Below are 18,266 nucleotides of genomic sequence, written 5' to 3'. Positions count from 1 at the left end.
AGAAACTGAAGAAATCAGATATATACTCCCTTACATTCCCATAACCTAACATAGAAGCCAAACTCTACATATATCCATCTTATTTCTTACATGAAGAAAAACATATAATGCGATATACACATGCATATGTGTATACACACACATATAAATGTCTCTGAATATATGCACTCCTCTGCTACCTTCTTAAAGATCTAATTTTTGCAGTTCTTCTCTCTCTGCATCACCAATTTCTTCTCTCACATTATCAGAAACCTCTGGTGACCACACAGTCCCTTCTAGTGCCTCATGTCTCTGCCACCCTGCAAAGCATCATTTCTCTAAAAATTATCTATGCTCTATCTGCCCATATTTTCACCTCCTTTCTATTCACTCTCTATGCTCTTCAGTCTGGCTTCATTTTTCTCCTTGCCATTAAAGATACCCTTGTAATCTTTCTTTAGTTTCCTGGATAACAGATTCCCCTGGGGTTCTTTTTACCTTTCTGGTTACTCATTCTCAGTTGTTGTTGTTGTTGTTGTTGTTTTTTCAGTGAGTTCTTTTTTCTTACTCCTTCTTAAGTACTGGGCTTCCCTGATAGCTCAGCTGGTAAAGAATCTGCCTGCAGTGCAGGAGACCCCATTTCAATTCTTAGGTCGGGAAGATTCTCTGGAGAAGGGATAGGCTACCCACTCCAATCGCTAAGAGTCAGACACGACTAAGCGACTTCACTTTCACTTTTCACTTTCATGCATTGGAGAAGGAAGTGGCAACCCACTCCAGTGTTCTTGCCTGGAGAATCCCAGGGATGTGGGAGCCTGGTGGGCTGCCGTCCGTGGGGTCGCACAGAGTCGGACATGACTGAAGCGACTTAGCAGCAACCCATTCCAGTATTCTTGGGCTTCCTTTGTGGCTCAGCAGGTAAAGAATCTCCCTGCAATGTGGGAAACCTGGGTTCAGTCCCTGGGTTGGGAAGATCCTCTGGAGAAGGGAAAGGCTACCCACTCCAGTATTCTGGCCTGGAGAATTCCGTGGACTGTATAGTCCATGGGGCCTCAAAGAGTCAGACACGATTAATTCTTACCTTTTTGGTTACTTATTCGCAGTCTTTTTTCAATGAGTTCTTTTTTTCTTACTCCTCTAAATATTGGAGTCCTCCCAGGACCCATCCTGTACTGCAAAACATCCTGTACTGTTTTATCTGCATTTGCCTGCTCTCCCTAAGTAAATTCCTTTAGTCCTATAATTGAAATGATGCCTACATGCTTTTATCTCTGGTACTGACTTCCCCCATGAGGTCTGAATGCTTATTGACTACTCAAGATGTATACTTGGGTATATTAGCATCTAGTCATCTCAAACTAAATGTATTTAAGTCTTGACTTTTCCTGGACTGAACAATTTTCTTTCCCAACCTTCCTCATTTCAATAAATGGCATTGATACCTAGCACCTAAGACCTGGGAATTCTCTTGGGATTTCTCCCTCACCTTCATCTTCTAGTGTCACTCTACCAATGCTTTTTTTTTAAAATCACATCCCCCAAAGGTACTTCAGATCTCTTTATCTTTTCTCCGTCTCCACTGCCACCATCTTTGTCTCCACTGTGATGATCTCTTCCTGGTCTACTGAAACAGTGTCTTGATTGGTCACCTTGCTCCCATTCTTACACTCTTATAATCTATTTTCTACCCAGAATCTACAAGGATCAGTTAAACCCCTAAATCAGATCATGTAGCTCCCTTATTACGACTGCAGGCTGCCAGTATCACTTGGATGAAACCCTGAACTCCTTATCTGAACTTTTCAGATGAAAAACTGAAGTCCTCACAGGACTCCATCCTTCCTTTTTGCATTGTTATCACATAATACTCACTCCCTGTTTCACTATATTCCCACAGTATTGCTCTCTTTTCCGAGTCTTAGAGTGAGAGAGCTCACTGATGCATTTTGTTGTTGTTGTTTTTGCCTGGAATGCTCATCTCTGCTCTCATCACATGTGCCTCTTTCTTGTTTGTTCCTGAAATTTCCATTCAACTGTAACCATTACTCAGAAAGCCTTCTTATACCATGCTAATTAAAGTAGATATCTTACCACACTCCTCTCACTCTCATAATATGATTGCTTTCATTTTTTGAAAGAATTTTATTATGAGCTGAGGTTATTTTGCTTATTATTTGAATAATGGTGTGTTGCCTATCTCTTCTAGCAGACAACAAGCTACTTGAGGGTGAGACTCATGTTTGATTTCATCTCTTCTGTATTCTCACCGCCTAAAATAGTACCTTTCCCATGCAAGTTTCACAATAAATATAGATTGAATGAAAGAATAATTAGTAATATCATCAGCAATTCACAAGTACAAGGAGACATGCCTGCAAGAGAGAAAGTAATTCTGAAAAGGTAAACATATATCTGATGACGCTGGTAAAAAGTATTGGGTTTAATTTTTCCTTCTTCAAGGAGAATTGCATTGGTTAAAAAAAAATAATGACTGTATAGCATTTGAATAAGTAAACTACATTTATATGAATCAGAAGGCCGAGCTCTTAAAAACAAAATGAAAGTAAAAAAGTTCCAGAATACTACATAGTGTATCCATGTATAAAAATATAAAGTTCCATAAGGCATCTCTTGTTTACATATGCAACTTACTTGGTAAAAGTAGAAAACACTGACTCTCAGGACAGAGCCATTCCATATTCATTATCATTGCTTCTTCTGAGATGGGAAAGGAGTGGGAATCCGGCAGGGAACAAAAAAGACTTCAGTTTGATCTGCAAAGTTTCATGCCTTTTATTTAAAAAGTTTGAGGCAAATTTGACAAAGTGCTAACATTCTGCAGTTGGGTGGGTTGATGCTTGTTTATTATATTTTTCTTTATAATTAATGTACTTTCAACATTAAAAAATAAACTTAGTTAAGGGCTTTCTATACCTGTGGTCTGTGGGGTACTTAAGGAATTGATTCATAAAATATAATGTCCTTGTATTTAAATCAGGGGTTAACTAATTCAGTTTGGCATCTATCTTTATGATTCTTGGGTGGGCTTCCTTCTGGCTGGCGTCTGTGTTTTTGGGTCAGACTGAAGTGGTGTGGAATGTGAAAATAGGACGGAAAACATCTGCTCACTGACTCAAATATCTCTCCTCTGTTCCTCCAGGGTTGGCTCTTTTCCTCCTGACATAAGAATGGCAAAAATAACAAATGTCGTTTATTGAGGACGTACTACATGTTAGGGACTCTTTGTACAGTATCTCATCAATGCTCACAGCAGCTCACTGAGGTGGATGTTATCACTCCTGTTTTACAGGCGAGAAGACTAAAATTTGGAGATGACTTGTGCCAGACCATGCAGCCAGCAGAACAGACGATGGAGACAGAGGTCAGAGTTAAATTTATCTGACCCAAAACTGGGGATTTTCTCTTTTACAACTTTACCTATTTCTTTTTGACCAAAAATGCCTCTTTAACTTCTAGAGTTTTCAAGTTTTGCTTCGAATTTAAAAGCTGCCTTCCTTTCATTCATGCACTTGGTCAATAATCTATCCCTTTCATGAAAGACATATTTAAACCGACCTGAGCTTCATCTTTAAGAGATGAGATGGAGAGTCATATTATTTAGTAGCCACCATCTCTGCTACAAACTGGAATTTCATGGATGAGAAACAGGGTAGAAACAGTCAAAATTTTATTTTAGTTACACGTATCACCTATACATGTGTATATTTATGTATCTGTAATACAGATATATATGTATACATGTACATGGGGGAGTGTATATGTATGTCTTAAGAGAGTTTGGCAAAAGATATCAAATGAAAGTGGGGGAAATTTGAAGGAATAAATAAATACTATTAAGAACTATACTCATAAAATTTTGGATTTGAGCTAATCAAGGCTGAGCCTTGTGAAACAGACAAGATTTGTTTTGTCATTCTAAGTAGCTAGAGCAGTGTTTCTGCCTATAAATTTCTTGAGTGAGTGACATGTTTTGACATCCACCCCCCATGTGGGACTCTGTCCTTCATCTCACTCACACACCCCACCACTAATTTTTCCATACTGCTCTGGGGGTGCTGGAGCCCACTTTCCAGTACCCAACCTAGGTACCAGTTCCCACTCACCAATGTTCCCTTAAAGATGAATCAGCCTTATTGCTTCCTGGTGAGAAAAGCAAATCGGGGCAGTTGCACCCATGACTGTGAAATGGGCAATATCTTCTTTGTTGCAAGAAGCATATTTTCATTTTTCCTTCTCTTCTCATATTTTATTTAATTTTTTAAAACCTTTTTATTTTATATTGGAGTAGAGCTGATTAACAATATTGTGTTAATTTCAGGTACATAGCAAAGTGATTCAGTTTTATGCATACATGTATCTATTCTTTTTAGAATTCTTTTTCCAACTAGGTTGTTATCTAATATCAAGCAGAGTTCCCTGTGCTATAGAGTAGATCTTTGTTGGTTATCAATTTTAAATGTAGAAGTGTACACATGTCAACCCAAAACTTCCTAACTTAAAAGGGTTGTCTCATTTGCCTCCTTTCACCTCCATGATAACTCTATGTGAGTTTCAGGCAAAATGACATAAAACAAACAAACAAACAAAAAACAGAGAAAAAAGGCCTTTCTATGTGTCTTAGAGCAGGTGCATTGCTGCTTTTTCTCAGTTTGTGTGTTAACAATTCTGTTATTCAGACCATTGTGTTGGAATGGACACTGAGAAATACATGACCATGCTTTTTTTCTGGAAGAATGTATTTTGTCTTTCACTGCTGATTGGAAATACAGGTTCTTGTAATGAAAGCAGATAAACAGCATAGGTTAGAGATAATGAGGGCAGGCAAGAAGGGTGTGATTTCTTTTTAAGTTGTAACGATGAAACTGATAAAGATAAGAAAGAGAAAAAAAATTTTTTAATTAAGGTATAGAAATTATCAAGTTGAATCAATGGAAAATAACACTTTACATGAACATACATAGGTGGCTGTTTTCTTTCATTTATAGCTGAGATGTCATTTTGTTCAATTCCTTGGAATGTCAGCCTTTAAAACATATATATATATAGTACACATATGTATGTATGTATGTATATATAGGCCAGAATAACAGCTATAGAAACAGTAATTGTAACACCACTGGTTTTTTAGAAGCCTTCCTTAGGATTTTGAAGATTTTAAAAGGTAACAAAAAATCAATTTCATGGATATAGATGGCAGTTCTGTAAGTCATTTTTGTGCTTACTTGGGGGAAGGATTTGCTTGTAGAAGTTTTAAATAAATAATCTAAATGGAAAGGAGAGATTAGATCATAAGACAGAAAATTTGGGAGATTATATACATCTTTTCTGTAGCCTTTCTTTTTTATTCCTTCATAGATATCCTTGATGGTTACTTCATGGTGGGAATAGCATGGATATTATCAGGCCTCAGATTTACTTAGAAAGGTAAATAAAGCTCTTCTCTATTGTCAGGTAAATTAAAATGCACCAGAGCCTATCAACTTTGGTATATTGGAATAATTTCTGGCAGTTTCTATTGTTTTTTTGCATATCAAGTCCATTTGAGAGTAGTGGTCAGTCATGGTAATCCCTCCCCCAGTCTTGCTCATAAAAACTGATTTATCTTTTATACTTAAATGTTCTGTGAATTGATTCATGGTTAGGTAAGATAATTAATGAAAACTCACTTCTATCTGATATAGTTTCATTTTACTTTCAGCATAATTTCTGGACATAGTAATTGTGTAACAGTAGCTTTTCAGGTATCTGTTTTTATTAAAAAAATATTACAGTTGAAATGAGATGCTGTCTGGGATTTGCTTTAAAATACTCAAGGGAAAAAAGTAGCAGAAAAGATTAGAAAAATGTTGGTACTTAAATTTAGGCAATGATTACTTGGAGCTTTATTATACTATCTACTTTAGAATATGTATAAAATTTTCCTTCTGCATTCTTAGCTACAATTTACCTGTGAATATTTTTTTTCTCATCAGCTATTTGGTTATCCTGAAATACTACTCATATAAGAGTCAGAATACTTGATTTGCTTCCTTTATACATCAATTTTCAGAATATTGTTCTATTTTCTAGGTATATCTTGTTTTGGAGAGCAGTGAATTTTGTTTCTTATTTTACTTGATTTTAAAAAAATATTTGATATCTTTAAATCCATTGCAGTTATTATACATTTTGATGCCCAAGTTATCCCATCTTAGGTCAGTGGGAATCTCTTCAGATTGACTCTTGCATCTTTTTGGCACAATCACACACGTCTCTGGTGGCTTTCTTGTCTTATAACAGAATGAGCAGCCCCAGAGTCATCTCATGTACTTTCTGTCCAAGAACTAGAATCTGTCATGTCTCCACAAGCTCAGGACATTTTCTTCTCAGCCATGGAGGTGTCTGCCTGTTCTAACTGCAAGGAGGAGCCACTGTGAAGGAAGGGTGTGCGGTGCTGTGCTAAGTCACTTCAGTCATGTCCACCTCTTTGTGACCCCATGGACTGTAGCCCGCCAGGCTCCTCTGTCCATGGGATTCTCCGGGCAAGAATACTGGAGTGGGTTTCCATGCCCTCCTCCAGTGAAGGAAGGTTACACTATGAATATTAGCAGAAATGGGAAGGTTTCTCTGGATGAGCAGCTGCCAGACATCATTGTTTATTCTTGTGGGTAGCCCATGCTTCTCACAGATGTCACTTATTATTACAGTAAGTGGCAGAGTGGTAAAGAATCCGCCTGCCAATATAGGAGATGCAAGAAATGTCGGTTCAATCCCTGTGTCAGGAAGATCCCCTGGAGTAGGAAATGGAAACCCATTCTAGTACTCTTGCTTAGAAAGTGCCATGGACAGAGGAGCCCGGCAGGCTACAGTCCATGGGTGGCAAAAAGTCAGACATGAGTGAGCACACACAGCACAGTATAAGCCCAGACCAGCCAGCTATCTCTCTTTGACTTGCTCCAGATTTACTCTGGCTTACAAACAGAGATCCTGTTGGCCTCTGTATGTCTCCATTTCACTGGGTCAGTCTTTGCCCTTCAAATCTTTCTAGTGTCCAACTTTGCCTATAGGATAATTGGCTTCTCAAGTTATATTTGGCTCACATTCTTCCACTCAGTGTCTAAGACAGAGAGTCATACTCAAACATCAACATCATTTTCTTCATCCATAAAGTTGTCCTGGTAACTTTTTTAGGCATAACAGTGATAGCTAGAACAAGAGTTATCAAGGAGAGCACACTTCTGATCAAGGGCTTTGCACACAAAATCTCATTGTCTCATTTCATCCTCACCACAGTCCTACAAAGTGGGTGTTACTTGTCCCCATTTTACAAGACCACACTGAGGCTGAGAGAGGTCAAGGATACTCCTTTCAGAAGCTGGGAGTTCCACAGAGGACTCTCTGAAGCCAAAGCTGGAAAATTTATCCACTGTTTAATGCCTCCTTTATCCTCAGGAATGCTAGAGATACAAAGGAATCTAAGACATGGGTTTTCTTCTCAAAGAGTTTATAATCCTAACTGAGAAAGAATCCTCACAGGAAAAATATATCAACTTGAAGAAGCATATGGCAAGAGACATGTCATTGTGTCCCTTCCAATCCACTTAGCCCGTGCTGTCAGATTAATTTTACTAAAACGTTTTTGTTCTCATTACCCCCCTGCTTCAAACTTCAGAGTTTCCCCACTGCCTTCAGGATAAAGTCCAACTTGCTTGCTTGGCATTTCAGGGATTCCCCAATTTGGCCCTTACCTATCTTCTCATGTGTGAAATTCCACTGTGAAGCTGGCTAGCTAACCAGGTTTCTAAGCCAAAGGACACGTCTGGTGCTCTATGCTTTTGTGTCCTAGAAATGTTATCATATAAAGGCATCCAAGTTTTACTTAGTTTCACCTTTTAGGACAAGATCCATAAAAGATGTGAAGTCATTTGTTGCTCTGAACCCTCCTCTGTTAGAATTCTCCATTGTAGCCAAACGGTAGTCTTATTCCCCAAAGACAACTTCACAATTTCTGCCTTTGGGTCTTTGCTTATGTTACAACCTTGCCTCGAGGCCTACATTTTTCCTCACCTGTCTTCCTTCCAGAGCCATTGGCATCCTGGAGCCTCCCTGATTTCTAATATGATGTCATTTGAAAGTCCTCACATCTTATTGTTTCTACCAATTACTACATAGAGTCTTAGGTTACCACTTATACATATTTATTGTATTTGGTCTTTTTCTAATTATGAAAGTAACAAATGCTCAAAGCAAAAACTTGGGGATGTGCCAGGCACAATGGGAGAAAATTAATTACTGATAATCTCACAACTCAAAGATAAGCATTGCTCATATTCTGCTGTGTGTGTACATACACATTACAGGATATATAACAACAATGGTATCACACTGTACCTATGATTTCATAACTTGATCTTTTCTGTTAGCAGAATTTCTCTGGTCTATAGTATTTAAACACATAAATTTTATTTTTAATTAATTAATTACCTGGCAGTGTAAGGTCTTAGTTGCCCACGGCACGTGGGATCTTAGTTCCCTGACCAGGGATTGAATCTGCAGCCTCTGCACTGCAAGGCAAATCCTTCACCACTGGACCACCAGGGACGTCCCCCCATAGGTTGTAAACGTCTTTAAAATACTTCATTATATAAATGTTCCTTTGCTTAGTTATTCAATTTTATGTTAGTAGATATATTGTTTGTCTACTATGAAAGTGAAAGTGTTAGTTGCTCAGTCATCTCTGACTCTTTGAGACCACGTGGACTGTAGCCCATCAGGCTTCTCTGTCCATGGTAATTCTCCCAGAAAGAATACTGGAGTGGGTTGCCATTTCCTTCTCCAGGGGATATTCCCAACCCAAGGACTGAACCCAAGTCTCCTGCATTGCAAGCAGATTCTTTACCATCTGAGTCACCAGGGCAGTAAATATATTTTGGACTTCTTAACCAAATTTTTAATGTGGAGGAAATAAGAATATTTGTTCTAAAGGTAGACATACCTAGTTCAAAACCACTTCCTAGCTTTTCTCCCTTAGGCAATGATAATATCTACATTATATTTCCTCATCTTTGAAATATTCATCAAAATACTGCTATATCACAATTTTGTTGTAAGATAACTGGTCCATGGTAAGTCAGTAATAAATGTAGGTTACTATACTTTCTACTTTTTGGCCTCATGTTTCTTCACCTATAGTGAAAGTGAAAGTTGCTCAGTCATGTCTGACTCTTTGCGACCCCATGGACTACAGAGTCCATGGAATTCTCCAGGCCAGAATACTGGAGTGGGCAGCCTTTCCCTTCTCCAGGGGATCTTCCCAACCCAGGGATCGAACCCAGGTCTCCCGCATTGCAGGTGGGTTATTTACCAGCTGAGCCACAAGGGAAGCCCATAACTAGATCATAAATCCTTTATGGGAAATGCTTTTATTTCCTGGGGCTTTTGTTTATCGGTTTCCTGTCTGTCCCATTGTATTGTAATAGGTGGCTAACAGCTACTTGTTAAGAACCATAACAATGATGCCTCAATAGTCACTGAGGGCTCGCTGGGTAAGGAGTTGCTCTTAGTAATTGTCCTGGGTAAACCCCAAACTTCTACTGCTTCTCTAAAACTTCTTTCCTCATCCAAATGCTCATTTTGGTGTTAATTTTAGTTTTCCTATAATCCACTTTCCCCCTGTATTCTTTACTTCCCAGTTGTTATGCTGATTAGTAGTTGTAGGTGTAGATGATGGTCTAATAGCAGGATTTGGGAAGATCTATGCTACCCCCATGTGATGGTATTTCTAGGGTACTAATGCATGGCACTGGGAAACATATCTTTGGCTGAGCTAGCCAGTTCAAAAGCCAGCTTCACAGCAGAATTTCACACATGCAAATGAACCATTGTGATCCTGGTCATGAAAATTCATGGAATAGTGGCTAGTTCAGTGTGGATGACCTGTCAATTTGGCAGCCAATCATTTAGTTAAACATCCAAATTACTGGCCAGTTACTCCGACTAAAGCTAGTCTTCCTGTTTGTGACTGGGTTCTATGTAATCCTATTAAAAGCAATGACATTCCCTTTGGTTTGTGGCAGCTAATGTGTAGAAGTACCACGCAGGCATAGGACATGTGTCTGGCACAGTTGAAAAGTGGGCATTGTGAGAATGGACTATTTGTGTTGCTACTGGATTTATCTTAAAATCCTAAATATCATTCATTGACTAACAGGCAAAGTATCCTGATTTCACGGGTGCTTCTATTTACTAGTTTCATCAATTGTAAATAGGAGATCCTCTAAGGATTGCATCATCATCTTTCAATGTGTACTAACTGATTTTGTTGGATCTATATTTCACTCCTTGGCCCAGCCTGTTCTGTCCTGTCAGGCAATCAGACAGAAATCCACGGAGAGTACTTAGAGCCCGGTAGACCTTAGGATCTGACTTGACCCACTCGTAGTTTAATTCAGATGTAAGATAATAGTATTGTTATGCTGGAAAGCGAATCTAGAACAGTAAATCCAAGTCACAGACTTCATTGAAAATATAAGGAAAACTTCAGATTTTAAGTGAAGTGAAATGCACACAATCTAGGCTGAAAGTTCTAAGAGTTCAAGTATCAGTTGCAGCCCAGGGATCCCAGGAACCATGAATTTTAGGTTAAGATGACTGCCCTGGGTATGAGAGTGAGGAGCAGGAATAGAGCGAGGCAGAGGAGCAGCACAGAGGTAGAAAAAAACAGAGAGAGGCAGAGAAACACATAAGCACAGTGACAGAGGCAGGTTGGAGAGAGACAGGGAGTATAACTCAGTTCTCTTAGTGGGGCTCAACTTCTCAACACTACGCTCAACTGGATTCTAATAAATGCTATCCAATGTTTGTAATCCCTCCTTCTTCCGGCGAATTAAATCTCTCATGTGAGAGATACAACATATCCCACACCTGATGGGTTTCAACCTTAGTCTTGAGAAATTCTACAGGGACACAGATTTCATTTTAAAGGCAAGTATGTAGGCTGTTTGAAAATACAGTATTATAGGTTAAAGGACTATTTGGATTTCATGTGAAAAAGCCTTTTGTGTACACTGAAGACCACTGATTGAATAATTATACTAAAAACACTACTGATTAGGAAGCCTTGTTTCACATATTTTTAAAAGAGTGTTTAATATATGTTATCATATTTTATTCTCTCAGTAGCCCTGATGTTAGGTAGGAGAGAAATTGCAATATGTATTTCAAATTTAAAGAAATGGAAGCAGAATGTGTATAGAGACTTTTCTGGAATTACAGATGCACAATAAAAAAATGAACTCTAGAAACCAATCTTTGATTCTAGGCTGAATCTATATATCCCTGTTGATAGAACACCCATATAACCAGCATAAATCCTTTTGTTTCCTAATACAAAATATATGAATTTAAAATAGTGTTCTTGAAATCGGACAAAGTAAGAGAATCATAGAGATTTAGAAGGTAGGCAGTCCTAGAGATGAACACTAATCCGACGTCATAGTAAGGATGAAGCCCTGACCCAGAGGACTTGAGACAAAAGCAGGACTCGAGCTGGCCTGAGGGAACACACAGAGGTGACAGAGTCTAATGCCATGAGGACTTGCCCCGAATTTCCTGCTTTTGTCGAACTAGGAAGAAGTGAGGTGTAAAAGCATCTATTCTATGGCTTACGTAATTTAGGTTGAATGATCTGGTGATCATTTTTAAATATAGGTGTGGGTCAGATCCGATCCTCTACTTAGACAATGCTCAGAAAGCTTAAAATCTGACAGAGTTTCTCAGAAATGGTTTTTATAGGATAATGTATAGTTCCACACATTTGATTGACCTGGGAATATATAAGGAAATATGACAGATTAACTGCTCTGCTTCTCAGGCTATAATAGAGAATTGTAGGTTAAAATAGGTAATACACATATCAAAGATGGATATATAATATATACATCTACATCTACTCACCCACATCCATACACACACACACATACACACACACACACACATATACACACACACATAATTATGTGTAAGTATCTATAAAAATTAGGTTTTAGGGGTATTTAAACATTCTTCATTTATAACTTTGTTTTAGGGAATTATTTCGTTATGCAAGATATCACCATATTCAGTATTTTTTTAAATAATAAACATGTCTAGTCAAAGCAGGCATTAATGAAGCAATTCCCCAAATAAAACAGTCCATGATATCTGAGTTGCAGCAGAGAGAGAGTGTGGTCTTTGTAGTCTAATCAAGATCACAAGACTTGTTTTGAGCGTCTGTCATCTTTAATTTTACGGCACTTCATTTCAGAGTAGGACTGCCAGGGTCACATGCAATTAAAACACAGGCAAGATTTGTCTTGTGAAATCTTAACATAAAAAGTAATGTGTTACTCCATTTTAACTTTTCTACTGAACTCTGTGAACTCACTAATTACTTTTCCCCCCTCTTGTCACCTTTTTGATATGACATGTATTTCATAGAGGAGATAGAAGTTTGGAATTTTTTTTTGTATCATGCATACGACTGAGGATAACAAAATTAAACCAGAGGGAAAAAAAAATTCGTTTTTCAGAAATGCATTTTTTAAAAAAGACATATCTGAGTACTCCAGCTTCAATGACAAAGAACCTCATTGATCGAATTCTAGGAAATAACTGTTAATCTGCTTAACTAGGCAGGTAGAAGTGTAATAACGGACCAACGATTTTATGCAGGCCAGGATGGTGAACCAGAGTTTATTCTCTGGGGTGTGGGGCAAAGGGGCTTTTATGTTATTGGCTGTGAAAAGTATTAAAAGCCAGCGCCAACGTGGAGATTTGGAGCGCAAGGAGGCTTGTTCCATCTTAGTGATCAGTAAATTGCATAGACCCTTATTAACCTTATTGATAAGGAGCTTAGGGAAGTCCCATTCAGGCCACAATATATTCTTCTTTTTGTTCTCCTGTCTCCGCCTGCGATCCCAGCCGCTTTGTAAGCAGAGCCTTTATGCTGCGCCTCAAAATTCAGCGTGAGTAGCTGCGCCTTTAAGTTACTGCAGCGGAAGGGCTTGCGGAGCAGCCCATGCACAGGGGCTCAGGGCCTATTGCGCGGGTGCTGTGGACACCTGGAGAATGTTTGCAAATTTTGTGCTTAAAGAATCTTTTATATTGCTCCTCTTTCAATGCAGCTGGGGTCTGTAGGGATCAGGGGATTATTTTTGATACCTGTCGAAAAGAGTTATGTCTACACTGATTTTCCATCCCTCACTACTAATTAACCTTATTGTATACAGGAAACAGTCTATTTAATACCTGCATTCTTTCTGTAAAGCCAAGTAAAATGAAATCCACTGTGAAATCTAGTTAGCATTTGCCTTTTTGAAGTCATTTTTAAGTTTCCAGTTTTAGTGACTGTGACCTCAGAACTGATAGCTAGAAAAATGGTGAGCTCAAAACAATTTTGGTTTCAATTGTCTTCTTCACCCCCTCTCACTTAAAAGCTGCCTTTCACCTGCCACTTAAAAGCTGCCTTTCACCTGGACTTGGGAAGAGGCGTTAGGAACGGGCACCTCCAGCTAGACCATGGTTCCCTGGAGTCTTCCTCATTGACCTCTCCCTGGAATTCTAACGGATCTCTTCAACCCCTCATAGGCTGGCCCATGGTCCCCTGACTCTCTCCTCAGCACCAGAGCACCTCTATCATTTTCCTTTCAATCAAGGAGGCTTGACTTTGACTGAGGGGCACATCATGACAGATTTGTGCACTCGCAGTACAAATAGATGCTGAAGCAGAGGAAAGAATCTGAATACTGAAGGGAATCCCATTAGTGGAATATTTGCGAGGGAAAAAAAGGTAGGGTCTAGCAATACAGAGCAGGAATGAAACTGTGCAAAATGTCACCAAATGATGTGGAAAAATCCACACTTCTTCAAGCATGCTGTGCAATATGGACTCAGAACACACTTTGCTAGTGATGTGAGAATGGTTAGCACAAGCCCTGCTCTTCAAATGTGAGTGTGCCTGTCTCAGATAAACTTGTCAGCTTAAATGGCGCCAGAGGAAAGTGTGGAGTTTTCAGGCCGATGCTGTGTATTTGCCAGATTTCTTGGCTTTTGAGATTTTCATACATGGGTCAAAAAGTCAGTACTCTCTAGCATTTATCTGACACATAAACCCTATATTTGGCCGAGCAGAGGAGGTGAGTGGAAGATGGGGCTGGGTATTCTGGATGCCTGGACTTTTTCAGATCCAAACAGGACTTTTCCAGATCCAAAACAGAATTTGCATACACAGTAGACTTGCGTGAGTCAGGTGAGCAAACGCATTGATCCTCTGCTGCTGTGCTTTTGGAGAGAAGTATTTCTAGTGCACTTAGACTTCAAGAGAGGCAGCTGAAGGCATGTCTGTTTGATGGTCCCTTACAAGTGGGACTAGGAGTCAGTACAGACGCTGGTGAGTTGGGACTACATGTACCCTGTGATGACTACTTGATAAGAAACACAGTGGTGGATCATAGTTGTATTTAATGTTGCTTATATTCTGGTTGCTTGTCTTAGTTCACTCATCCAACAAGTGTACATTGAGCACCAGCTCTGGGTGTAGTGTTACCTCTCTCCCTCACTGCTTTCCTAACACTCTCCTAATTCAGCAAGGAGCCTTCTGTAGAATCCAGCTGATGGCTTAAGAATTTCATAGACCCTGAAGTCTTCATTTCAAGGATAAGATAGCAAAAATCAGCTGGATGAGTCTACAAGGGATGTGTGTGTGTGTATGTGTGTTTCTGTGTATCTTCCTGCCAGGTCTCTCACCAACACAGCTAGACATTTTCATTTTGACAACACCGCTACAGAAAATTGTCATCTTTTTGGTGCAAGATGTTCACTGTATGCTCATCATTTGGATGATTCAGGATCGCTCTCCGGCGGCTTGTTTTGATGCCTGCCTCTTTTTCAATTATATCTAAGAGGAAGACTGTTGAGGACTCTTTTTTTTTTTTTCTAATGTTGCACAGGACTCCTAAAGGGTCAGATTTAATTTCAGTACAATATTAGGCAGTTAGATATGATGGATGATAACAGGACATTGACAAATACAATCCAACACAGGATAATATGATGTAATGTAGAGTAGAAGCCATGCAAAGTACTTTCAAAAATGTGGGCTAAGAGGCTTCCATGGCCTCCTCTCCATAATGTAGTGACATGGTCAGTACAATGTAGGAAAATGAAATGATACATGAATATTAAAGTTATAATAGCAATAACAAAATTGAGATTTAGCCATCTACTCATAACAACAAAGGTACTCTGTGTTTGGGGAAATACATAATATCCCTCTTGTTCTTATATAGATATTAGTATGAAAGTGAAACTCTCACCAGGTGTTTAAACAGGGGAGTTATCAGGTACACACACCTGGGGTGTAAATATTTAGGGTGTTTATTTCTTTACATTCATCATTCTTTTTCCCTGGCTGAGTGAACCTATGGTATAGTGATTAAGGCAGGGGCCTCTGAAGCCATACTAATTTAGATTCAAATACTAAGCTGACACTGACTTCATGAATTTGGGTAACTTCATTATTTTTCCCCTCAGTTCTCTCAAGTATAAATCAGGAATAATAATTGTACCTCCTTCCATAGAGTTATGAAGATAAAATACAGCTATATTTATACAGTGCATTTCCTTAACAAGCACTCAAGACATGTTAGCTAATCAAAAATCAGTCATTCCAGGATGAGTTTCTCTTGGTGGTCCTCTGAGTGACCAGGGAGGCGGTATCACCTGGAGATAAGGGAGGGAGAAATCAGAGCAGATGAGATAGAAACGACCTGATGATTATCTGGAGATCATACTGGAAGCAGAAGATGGGCACAGGCATGTTCCTCTGACTTGGGTATAAGTTGGTCCAAATATCTTAAGACATTACTGTCAAATGTCAAATCGTTGTCAGGATATCAGTATCATCCCTACCCCAGGCCCAGAAAAATTCCAGTGGAAAGGGGCCTGCTATGAGAGTCCTATGTCCCAGGACTTTTTGCACGGAGCAGTCATAATTCAGAGGTGGTAGGTGAAATTCAGAAATGCAATTGGATGATACTCCTTAATGTTGATTTCCATAGCTTTTGCCACTGTCTGAATTCAGATCTGTGTTAATAGTACTATGGCAATTATCTTCTGTCATGGTGCCTATAACTTCTTCCAGCTCCAAGGTCTACTTCATAAAGTTGCCAGGAAAATCTTTATAGCTCTGCTAAAGTCACTTTGCTGCTAAACAAACTTTCAGGGTCTCAAAATTGACTATGGACTTAATATAAAATCTCTTGTGTATGCCATCCAAGGCTTTTTGGAGTCTGGCCCCAACTTTTCTTCTCATCATTTTCAGAAGATCATATTGTTAATTGTTACTCAATAAGCTGGAAATACATCATCTGTCTCCAGGAGGGACACCTTCTAATTCCATGGTATATTACCTGTTTTAATATTCTTCACATAATTCCATTAGACAGTCTTAAGAAGTGAGATAAGGCAAATACAATTCTAATTTGTAAGTTCAGAAACTGAGGTCTTTTCTGGTGGCTCAGTGGCAAAGAATCCACCTGCCAAGGCAGGAGACGCGGGTTTGACCCCTGATCGGGGAAGACCCCACATGCCGAGGAGCAACTAAGCCTGTGCACCACAATCACTGAGCCTGTGCTACAGAGCGCAGGACCTGCAGCTACTGAAGCCCTCAGTGCCCCAGAGGCTGTGCTTCTCAACAAGGGAATCCACTGCAATAAGAAGCCTATGCCCACAACTAGAGTAGCCCCTGCTCACTGCAACTAGAGAAAAAGCTATGAGGCAACAAAGACCTGGCATATCCAAGAATAAAATAAAGAAATAAATTTAAAAAAATTGAAACATCTGGACACAAATGAAGTAAATAATTTGCCCAGGACCTAAAGTTCTCCTAAGTTCTCCTAAGTGCTTATTTCTTAGTCTGCTCATTTTCTGCTCTAATCCATTGCTCTGGCTTATTTACATATCCCCACTGTTTGCTTCTTATGCTACGATTTTTCTGGGGAGCTGGCTTTACAACATCACAAGGTTTAACAACACTGTGTTGAAAAAAAGTGGAAGTCCCTGGGCTGAGTCAGCCTAGGTATGTTTTGTTAGGTGCCCTTAAAAATCAGTTTTCACATAAGTTTCTGGCTTTTCATGAAAGATCTGAAGGTCTGGTAGCCTGGTGTCCATGTGCCAACGTAAGCAATATCAGCTTGAGCTGAGAAGTCAGCCCTTCTGTCCAGGGGTCCATCTTAAGTTTTCCCCAGGTGTTGTCACTCTTTAGTCACTAAGTTGTGTCGGAATCTTAGTGACCCTATGGATTGTAGCCCGCCAGGCTCCTCTGTCCATGAGATTTCCCAGGTACGAATACTGGACTTGGTTACATTTCCTTCTCCAGGGGATCTTCCCGATTCGGGGATTTAACTCTAGTCTCTTACGTTGCAGGCAGATTCTTTACCCTCTGAGTCAGTCACCAGGGAAGCCCTCCTCTGGTGTTAACTGCCTCCTAATACCTTAAGTCTGCTCTTTGCAAATCACTTCCATTATTGGCTGGCCCTAATAAGCGGCCTTGGTTTAAGAAAAAGACTCATCTAAATTTAAGATGATACATTTTAATTGAGGAAATAATATGTGATTATTATATTTGAAGAAAGTTTTCTTTTTTTGTTGTTGTTGCTTTTTCGTATTGTGATTTGAATTTCCCAGGAGAGAGTTGATATTGTTTTGGTTTTATTTCTCTCTTTGACAACAGAGCAATTTGACCCAGAACTGTTAGTGACAGTCCTTTTGGATGAAAATCTTTGCAGGGCCTTTTAATTAGGAATTGACAGGGTGATTAACTTATAATTCACAAAAAATAAATGTGGAAAGAGAAGTACAGGTCAGTTTCTAGCTGTGTTAAACTGTAAGGACAGCACCATTGGCAAATGATTGTTCCCTTTTAACAGCTTTTCTAATTTTTCTTAATTGGATCCTTTGTTTTCTAATTGGATAGAGAAAACTATCATATGGTTTTCAGTTACTAGCTGTGGCATGGTGATCCTGTCATATGTCATATACTAAGTGAAGTCAGACTCATAACATATAGGATGGAAAAAAAAATACCATCTCCAAGAAGCTTTTTGTGTAAGAGAGAGAGGTAAGCTCTTGCATCCTGGGTGGGTCAGGTGCTGCAGTGGGACACATTAAATAGCTTGATTTTCCAGGAAACCTGTTTTAGAGTTCTGTTATGTTAAGGTTATAATTTCTTTAAAATATTTGCTCATCAT

The sequence above is a fragment of the Oryx dammah genome, unplaced genomic scaffold (assembly GCF_014754425.2).
Source record: "Oryx dammah isolate SB20612 unplaced genomic scaffold, SCBI_Odam_1.1 HiC_scaffold_27, whole genome shotgun sequence".
NCBI lineage: Eukaryota > Metazoa > Chordata > Mammalia > Artiodactyla > Bovidae > Oryx > Oryx dammah.
This window is presented reverse-complemented; position numbering follows the sequence as displayed.